The 9,862-nt window shown below is 49.5% G+C and overlaps 1 long non-coding RNA gene across 1 annotated transcript; it reads left to right on the forward strand.

Moving 5' to 3' along the window:
- The first annotated feature begins 435 nt into the window (after positions 1–435).
- Positions 436–6,455, forward strand: LOC111092702. The gene is made up of 3 exons (XR_005355713.1): positions 436–1,141; positions 5,287–5,380; positions 6,320–6,455. It is a non-coding gene; the product is annotated as an uncharacterized LOC111092702 (long non-coding RNA).
- Positions 6,456–9,862: the final 3,407 nt, after the last annotated feature.

The raw sequence follows: 9,862 nt of genomic DNA on the forward strand, positions 1-9,862 counted from the left end.
AGCCTCCGCGCCCGGGCCCGGCTCCCCGGAGCGAGCGCGACTCCCGAGCCTTTGTCTGGCTCAGCGCTCCGGCCGCCCGGCCCCGCGGCGCCCCCTGCGCGCCCAGCTCCCTCCGTCCATGCCCGGGGCCGGGTGCTGCCCAGAGCGCGCGCCCCCCGCCCGGGGACTCTGCTCGCCCCGCGCCCGCCCGGGCCCGGGCCCCCGCGCAGTCCCGGGAGGAGGCGCAGGCAGCCGGCCGGAGCGAGTGGACGAGCCCGGGAGCCGGCGCCCGACGTCCCCGGCGAGTTGGGCGCAGCTCGGGGCGCTCCCAAGCCTCCTCCCCGCGCGCCGGGGCCGCCGCTCTTAAAGGGCCAGCGCTCTCTCCGCGCGCCCGCCCGGCGGGGGCGGGGGCGGCGCCTCAGCCCCAGGGCTTCTCCGTAGCAGGTGCCGGCGGCGGAGTCCAACGGGCGGCCCTTTGACTCTCCCCAGAAGGAGGCAGCCCTTCCCTGCCCGCTCCCGTCGCTCCCACCTTGCTTCTGGAGAGCGGGTTTGACGTTCCCACCCCCTCCCCAGCGACCCCCTGGAGAGGAAGGGAGCCAGGAGGGAGGAAGACTCTTCTTTCTCCCACCTGGCGGGTGCGTAGGGAGGGATACTAAGGCAGCGGAGGGCAGGGAGGGGGGCCGAGGGAACAGGGACCCGAGGGTCTGTCTTAGGGGGAAAAAAGGATAAACAGAAACCTCATGGTGTGTCTTTCCAAAAGCCTCAGGACGTCATGAGTCCTTGAGTGACCCTCCTCAGTTGCCCAGTGAGGTTGGGCACCTTGCAAGGGCGAGAGGACAGGTTTCAGAGGGAGGCAGGTGCACTTTTAGCCGCTTACCTGCCGCCTCCATGTCCTTACCTGGAATGCGGGGCAAAGGGCAGCCCAGGGTTAGGTATGCTTCTGTTGTCTCTACACTTTTTGTTTTTTTAAGATTTTATTTATTTATTCATGAGAGACAGGGAGAGAGGCAGGGGCAGAGGGCCAGATGCCAGACTCCATCCAAGGACCCAGGGATCAAGACTTGGCCCTAGGGGCAGCCACTTAACCGCTTAACCGACTGAGCCATCCAGGCGCCCTGCTGTCTCCACGCTTCCGCTGTTGAAGCAGAGGACCCTGTTTTGTGTAAGTGAAATGTAACGGTGCGGTTCCACGAGGTGATGGGCCAGTGGGCAAAACTTCCACAGAGTGGAGCTGAAAGTGCTAGATGCTAGATTTAGTTCTGAGATCCAGCTTGAGCAGCTTGAGATCCGTCTGCATGGATGCCTCTGCACGGATGCGGAAGGCCCCGGTCTAAAGTCCACAGATACTGCGAGAGCAAGTGCAGTCCTGGCCCCACAGACTGGCCCCAAGGTCAGGAGGTGATGACTCCAGCGGGAGGGTGGAGACCTTCCCTCTCCTCTGCCACTTCCCAGCACTGGTGATGGGAACTTCCCTTACCTGAGGGCAGGTTTCTCTAGAGTGAGCCCTGGGGTGGCCCAGGCTGCCTCACCTCCCGGAAATGGGAGAGGTCAGGCTGAGCTTGCAAATGGCCTGTTGAGAGACCTGGCAGGTGCAGAAAAAGACCACTGAGAAAGAAAACAAAAGTTAAACTTGGCAATGATACATTTTGTTAAAAAAAAAAAAAAAAAAAAAACTTGCAGTAGGGGAAGAGAGATTTCAGTATAGAATTCCAACTCCAAATACAACCTAAAGAGGGGGGAAAGCCAAAAAACAAGTGGAATGGGAGGTGAGGGGTGGTGAGGATGGGGGTGGAGGTTGGCTGCAGGAGGCCCAGACGATTAGATATCACCTGGGGGGCAGAAGGGATGCTGAGCATGATAAGATCTCAGGGTGGGAAATTCTGGATAAACTGACTTAGCAGGATTCTTGCTAAACTGGATTCTAGAAGGAAGTACACAGAAGGGCCTCCTTGGGGAGAAGGTTCAGGGAATCCCAACTAAAGATTCAATCAAAGAATCTTTGTCAGTTTCCCCTCTTGCTCAAGGGAAGAAGAGAAATTCTTCTTTCCTCCGTTCAACTTAAGTTCATTCCTTTTTTTAAAATTTTTTTATTTATGATAGTCACAGAGAGAGAGAGAGGCAGAGACATAGGCAGAGGGAGAAGCAGGCTCCATGCACCGGGAGCCCGACTTGGGATTTGATCCTGGGTCTCCAGGATCACGCCCTGGGCCAGAGGCAGGCACTAAACCGCTGCGCCACCCAGGGATCCCCGTAAGTCCATTCCTTATGCGGTCACCATTTATTTGTTTAGAATCTTGGTGACGGTAGATAATTGCTTGTTGTGACCTTTAATGAAAGGAGTGCCTTGAAGATAAATAGAGGAACATTAGAGTTCAATAAAGAATCAATGTGTGTACCCAACTTGATAGGCCTTCAGAGATCTATGAGACATCCCAGGACCTGTTGTCCTTCCATGGCAGCATGAGCTGGGATGGCAATGAAAAATTTCTTCATTCACCTCTCCAATGTTCCTGGTTATGGCAAAGATGTCTGGTGGACTGTTGGGGTTGAAAATGTAATGATTACCTCTGACTACTGTGCAAGTGCCCCCTTCTGTAACCAGGGTCGTATCGAGGGCACTGAAGTTATAGAGAATGGCTCGCTGGTTTTCTTGACTTTGGCCAGTCACTGATCAGGGATATTATCCGGAGACAAGGTGAATGGCTTCCTCAGTGAATTGATGATCCTGTTGTTGAATCTAACTTCTTGTACCAGGTGATAGATTCCTGGGGATGGTACTTAAATAGTGGCAAACATTTCCCAAAAAAGTAGCAAGGTCCTGGATGGAACACGGGCCTGGTTCTGTGGCTCTTTTTTTTCTACCCCACCTTCCCAGGAACTGAGATGTCCGTAGGGAGGATCCATGTTGTCCTGGATCCCTCTTGTTCTTATAGTGAGAGTGAAGTGACCCTGAGTGGGAGATGGTTGTTTTAGAAATAATTTAAGAATGCAGGAAGATGGCAGGAAATAGAGTAAGATGAAGAGACTGGGAAGATTGGTGAGGTAGCTAGAGCTGGCCCAGCTGGGAGGGAATAGCCAGGACGCTTGGGTTCCCCCAGACAAAGTCAGAATCCTCGGGAATTAGCCAGGAGTCATAGAAATAATCATCTGGTGGTTGAGGATAACCAAAGAATGCTAATTTTGAGGATGGAAAAAAGATGTGTCTGGAGGTGGTTTCTGTGTAGGACAGGCTAGGTCTGAGAAACGAGGTAGGAATTTCCATTCACAGGAGGGATCTCCAGGGACCCCTGTAGTAGTGGCTGGGAGCTTTTATGTTGGATTTAGTGATGGCTAGGTCAGGGTTTTCTGGTTCTGGGTAATCCCATGGTTTAAAACGGTGGAGGGGGAGCTACTTCCCTTCCTTGTTGCACCTTGCCTGGTTTTCCCAGATTTATGTTTCTGGCAGTTGAGGCAAGGAGCAACCCCTTGGTCCAAATGAGAGCCACAGTCCAGACCACTGTTTGTCTACTATATCCTGCATTTTGTGCTTTTCCATGAGTCATATTGTATAAACCACACACAATAACTCAAGAGATTAACTTAAAGACTGTGGAGCAGCCGTCTTGGTGTTTCGAAGTCCATCTGAGTGGCTTAAATATCAAGCTTTCCCCATCCAGTTCTCTCTGAGTCTGAAGCTACCATTTGGGCCACATGGATTTCTTTTATGATTTCCTAAGGAGTCGTCCTAAAATAGTGCACTGTCTCTCAAGGGAAGGTGAATGATCCCACCAGAGATCTAGGCTCTTAAAGCAGGATGCAAGGGCACAGTCCCAAGGCTTGGAAGCTGCTTGGGTTTCTTGGGTTGTCAGGCAGGAGGCTGCTGATTTAGCGTACTGATCAGTCAAATCTATTTCCTTAGATCTCAGCTGAATCTTTTCATGCTGCATTCCTCTGTTTTTACCATAATAATCTACTGGGATAATAACAGTGCCTCTGGAAGTTCTGCTGTTTGGGGTCCATTTTCGACTGGGGTACTGGCTGCTGTCAAGAGTCCTCTCTGTTTTATGAACCCAACTCACGTTCTGTATATATGTTAACCTTTATTCCTTCTGCTCTTATGCAAGCCCAAGTAAGAGCAATTAACTCAGCAACCAGGGCTGATTTGACATTTGGCAGGGCTGAATATTCTAGAGGTTTATGTTGATCAGTGATGGCATATTCAGCCAGAAAGGCTCCATCTTCCTTCCAGAGGTAGGAGCCATTGAAATGAAGAGTGAGGGATGCCTGGGTGGCTCAGCGGTTGAGCGCCTACCTTCGGCCCAGAGTGAGATCCCAGAGTCCTGCATAGAGCCTGCTTCTCCCTCTGCCTGTGTCTCTGCCATTCTCTCTCTCTCTCTCTCTCTCTCTCTCTCTGTGTGTGTGTCTCATGAATAAATAAATAAAATTAAAAACAAGAAAAAGAAATGAAGAGTGAGGTCACTATGTATATGCGGGGTGGGGGATGGGGTGAGGGGTGGGGGTGGGGGTTGGGGTTCTGATTAATCTGGCTGAGGACAGGATCATAGTCTAGTGTTAAGGACACAATGATGGGGCATCCCATTGGTGGGTGAAGGAAGCAAGGTGGCAGGGTTTTGAGAGTGACATATGGTGATGTGAGAGGGAGAGAGTAGTAAGATTTCATGAGAGGTAAGTCAAGATGCAGAAAAGTACTGTTTTTTTTTTTTTAAGATTTTATTTATTTATTCATGAGAGACAGAGAGGCAGAGATGCAGGCAGAGGGAGAAGCAGGCTCCCTGTGGGGAGCCCAATGTGGGACTTGATCCCAGGACTCTGGGATCTCGCCCTGAGCCAAAGGCAGATGCTCAACCCTTGAGCCACCCAGGCACCCCCCCCCCCACCATTAGTTCTTTTTAATGGCCAAAGTGGGAGTATTGCAGGGATTAGAAGTGGGGATTACAAGTTCTTTTGTCTAACAAACCTTGGATTATCGAGTGGGGCCCTTCAAGTCCTTCTGGCTTTAAATGACACTGAGGGATCCTGGGAGGGGCATGGAAAGATCTATCTTTACCTTAGGGGGTTCTCTATCTCTATGTGTCCATATTAGTGGAGGTTTCTTTGTCCATAAAGAAGAGGGAATCCTGTTAATAATTGATTTCTATATTCAGTGAGGAGGTGTCAGTTGAAGGGGGCAGAGGACCCTCAGGGAAGTCAGACAGAGCCGGTAGGAGACTTACATGAAAGGAAGGAATCAGGGACTTGTAGAAGGAATCCTTCTAGGGCACGATGACCTTTTATCTCCCAACTCATGAGAAGCTTCCTTCCTACCAGGCTTCCAGGGTGGCAGAACTGACAAGGAAGTTGCGCTGAGCTTCAGGAGGTCCCCTGGAAATATTAAGGGGTGGAGACAGAGGCAGATCAGGAGGTAAATTATCAAAACTCACCACTGGTAAGGTGACCTCAGGAAGGGGGCAGGAAACAACGTGGTGCTAAGGGTAGAACGAGTTGCCCTGGTGTCAGTGAGAAGCGTGGTGGGATGCCCTCGAGGATGTAGGGTTATTTCCCCTTGTGAGTTTGGTGGTGCTTGAGGGCACTGGAAGCTTACTTCCCTGGAAAGAGAGTTTCTTTCTCCGGAAAGAGAGAGTCCTGGTGAGGAGGGGACTCAGGCTTTTCCCTTCCTCTTGAGGCCTGGCACTCCCAGACCCAACACCCTTCTTTCTTACAATTTCAGCAAGTGTCCCAATTGGTGGAAGATGGTGATTTTGGAATTTGCCATAGATTAAAACTTTCAGGACCTCCTAGATCTTTTAATCCCAAAGCCATAAGCTTGCCTTCTGTATTTCCAATGGTTTTGAAATACTATCCTCGTAATGCTGGGCTATTGTCTGGCGCTTAGACATGTCTGCGTTTTTGCCAGTTAATATTATTTAATATTATTTCTCTGGAATGGGTCATGAAGCTCTGGTCTGCAACTATTTCTAAAGCTTGTGGCCAGAGCTGAGGCTAATATGGAAGGTCAGCTCCAGCCCCAAGTGCTCCTTCCTGCTGTCTCTATTTAATGGTGATCGTTAGGCACATTTCATCTTTGTTTGTAATTTTGAATACCTGACCAATCCATTTGGGCAAGAGAGACCTGAGGGATGGCTTCTAGTCATTTTTCTCTTACTTTCTTCATTTTCTAATGGGAGTTAGAGGTATCCTTGAAAGTCGTCAGATATGGTGGTCCTTTGGCCTTTCCAAATTGAAGGGAGGTATCCCCAAGACCAAACCACAGGTAGAGAAGTTGATCTAAATCAGGGAATCTGGAGAGCATACTCCCAGAACCACCCTATAATATTCAACAAATCTTTTCCTTTTTTCTCAGGAGTCAGGAGAGTCCTTGATGATGACATGTTGATTCTGAGACCAAGTTTTAAATGGCGTCTCTTCTGTCAACCTGGCTTGAGAATGGGTATGGGTCACATCTTGGGCCTCATCTGCAAGAAGAGATGGGGGTCTGGTGTGTCTTACAGTTGCAGCCAGTTGAGGGGCTGGGGGTGGTGATGGTGAAGGATATTTTGGGAGAGAGGGATGGATATGAAGAACTGTGAGGGGAACGTGAGGGGGTGCTGTGAAGGGTTCTAGGGGTTTACTGAGAACAGATTCTCTGAAGACATTGTTCAAGAACTTCTATTTTTTTTTTTAAAGGTTTTATTTATTTATTCATGAGAGAGACAGAGAGACAGAGGCAGAGACACAGGCAGAGGGAGAAGCTTCCGGGACTCGATCTCCAGGATCACACCCTGGGCCAAAGGCAGGCGCCAAACCACTGAGCAACCCAGGGATCCCAACTTCTATGGTTTGAATGAGGTTTGAATCATTTAGTTGCTTTTTGGTGTCTTCATATCAACTGAACAAAGCAGACTACAGTGCATCAGAAAATTTTGTTCTTGATTGCCCTAGGGCTCCCCTTAGGTAATGCACTAATTTGGGCAAATCCCAAGAGCCCCCAGAGGGCCCACTGTAAAGAGAGTTTTCAGTAAAGTTTTGCTAATGAGAAAGAAAGTGGACAGCATTTGGCTACAGAAGGATATAGCCAGCAGGAGTTTGAGGAGAGCTTTCGTTCAGTTGAAGAGCTTCCCTGTTCTGGACTACCGGTACCTTTACACTTACGAACAGAAATGCCTGGGATTCTAACCCAGCCTCTGTTCCTTACAGAGACTGGCATCTTCTAATCAGAAAAGCCTAGGACTCACCTGGCCTCTGTTTATCCAGGACTCTAACAGTTAAACAGCTGCTTGCTTGGGACTCTGACCCAGCATCTAGGGAATACTCAGAATCCTAAGAATCAAAATCTGTCCTCACTGTGTTTCAGGGGACATTTATCCAGAGCAGTGGATTCTGGAGTCGGATTATCATCAGATACCCAAACCAGCAAACAGACTGGTGGCAAAAGGTCTAGATGCATAGCACCAACCCTGGTTGTTATGTCTGTGAGTCTGATGCTGGTTCCAGTTCAGATCTGGGTCACATTACCAACAACCATAAAGAGAAACAGGGTCGGACAGAAGTTAAAGCAGTGAAGATAGATTTTTACCGAAAAAAGCTATTGCAGTAGGAGAAGAGACTCCAGTATAGACTTGGGCTCAATTCCCAAGACAACCAGAACAAGGAGGGATTTATAGTGAAGAAGCAAGTTGGGTGGGGGGGCATTGGCGGATGGAAAATCACTAAGAGCAGACATTAAGTCTGGGGTGGGCTCTGGCTGAGGCAGGCAGGAGCCTAAGGGGTATTGCCTAGGGGGTAGTGGGGATGGGGAGTTTGTTCAGATTATTAGGGGAGGGGATTTCTCGCTAAACTGATTTAGCAGGTTTCTTGCTAAAACTAGATTCTAGCAGAAAGTATGCAGAAGGGCCTTAGTTCTTCAGGGAAAAGGTTGGGACAATTTTATCCATTTCCACTACCTTTTCTGTGGGACCCCCTCATTTGAGAAATGGATTTCTAATTTTTTTTTTTAAAATTGAAGTATCATTGACAACAGTGTTATATTAGCTTCAGGTGTATAACACTGATTCAACAATTCTATACATATACTGTGCTTGCTACGATAAGTGTGGTAAATTTCTAATTTTTTTACTCTGAAATGTTTTGTGGTTGTCAGAAATGGACCACAGACTTTTCTTCGTTTAACTGAACACATTGCAATCTTTCCCAATATTTATCGCCAATTTAAAAAGAAGGGTTTGAAAAAAAAAAAAAAAAAAAAGAAGGGTTTGAGGGGTACCTGGCTGACTCAGCCAGTAGATCATGGGACTCAGATTGTAAATTCAAGCCCCACGTTGGGTGTAGAGATTACTTTCTAAAAAATCTTTAAAAAATAAAAATAAAAAGCAGAGTTTGAGTTTTAGTGATGTTTAGTAAAGAGAGGGAGCCAGGAACTGTGAATAACTGAGTAATGCTCTTAGAGACCTGTGTTCAGTTTAGTCATTGTTTTCTCTCTGTTGGAGGTTCCTCTCCTGCGGTAAATCCCACTTACAGAGGTGGCATCTCAGGATGCCTGACTGGCTCAATGGTTGGGTGCCTGCCTTCGGTTCAGGCGGTGATCCTGGAAACCTGGGATCGAGTCCCACATTGGGCTCCCTGCATGGAGCCTGCTCCTCTCTCTGCCTGTGTCTCTGCCTCTCTGTGTGTGTCTCTCATGAATAAATAAATAAAATCTTAAAAAAAAAAAAAAAAAAAAAGAGGCGGCATCCCTTGTGACCAGACCCTGAGGCTCCCAGTAGTTGGGTTCTGGGAACTGCAGTCACCTCTGGGCTCCCAGGTGGTTTGTACACCCATCCATCACAGGGGTCTGTGGTCCTACATGGTCTGGCCAGCACCTAAGGCCTGAGGGGACTGGCAGGACAGACACCGTGGGCCCTAGCCTTGGGTCACCCAGTGTTAAATGTCATCTGTGATTTGCTAATATCACTGCATCTAGAACCTCCCACCTGGCAGTTTTTGTTTTTTTGGAGCCTTTCTGAATTAAAGTGCAGACACCTGGTTTCATGGCAGCTTCACTGAGACTCCAAGGTGTTGTGAGGTGGTGTACAAACGCCTAGAGATTAGAAACCAGGCCTGGGAGGGGTGGGGAGGGGTTATTGGGGGTGGGGCACTGCCCCAGCACTAATTTACTGGGCAATCCTGAGCAAGTTCTTTCCCCTCTTTTGGGCTGCCTCTTCATTTGTAAGAGGGTTCTGGCTCAGATAGTGGCTGAAGTCCCTCATAAAGGCAAGGCACTGTGGGTTGGAACCAGGCCCAGGGCCGCACCCCCATCCTTGGCTGCCACCCCCCTACCCCCACCCTCATGGGCCCCTCAGGCTCCTGGTACTAAGATAAGGAATAAACAAACAAGCCAAACATGTGAGATGAGCAGAGGGTGTTAGAGTATGTTGGCAAATTGAATTTAAATAAAATTTTGAAAAACAAACAAAACCCAAGGCAAAGTGATTTCCCTTTTCCTTGGAAACGAAGCTGGGGTGGTCTGGAGAGGCGTGTGGAGAGAGCCAAGAGTGCCAGGAAATGGGCCAAGGAGGCCTCGAAGATCACTTCCCTGCCCTGTAGGAACATCTGAGGACACCCAGGCCAGATGTGTTGATTTTGCACTCCCTCCGGTGTGATAAAATCCCCATCAGGAGCATCTCTCTGTTCTGAGCCAGCCTGCCAAGGGGTGGACCCCAGCCTGTGCTGGTCTTGTCTTCTGTCTTCGGATCACATCTCCTCTTATGGAAGAGCCCCAGCTGCTCCTGCACTGTCAGCAGAGCGCTGGGAGCCGGCGGCTCGGGCTCCAGCTCCAGCTCCAGCTCCAGCTCCAGCAGCACACTCAGAGTCTGGGCTTCCGCCAAGGCCCCCCCTCCCCCCTCCCCCGCCTCCCTGCTGACCCTCCCCC

The sequence above is a fragment of the Canis lupus genome, chromosome 2, assembly GCF_011100685.1.
Source record: "Canis lupus familiaris isolate Mischka breed German Shepherd chromosome 2, alternate assembly UU_Cfam_GSD_1.0, whole genome shotgun sequence".
In the NCBI taxonomy this organism is placed as follows: Eukaryota; Metazoa; Chordata; class Mammalia; order Carnivora; family Canidae; genus Canis; species Canis lupus.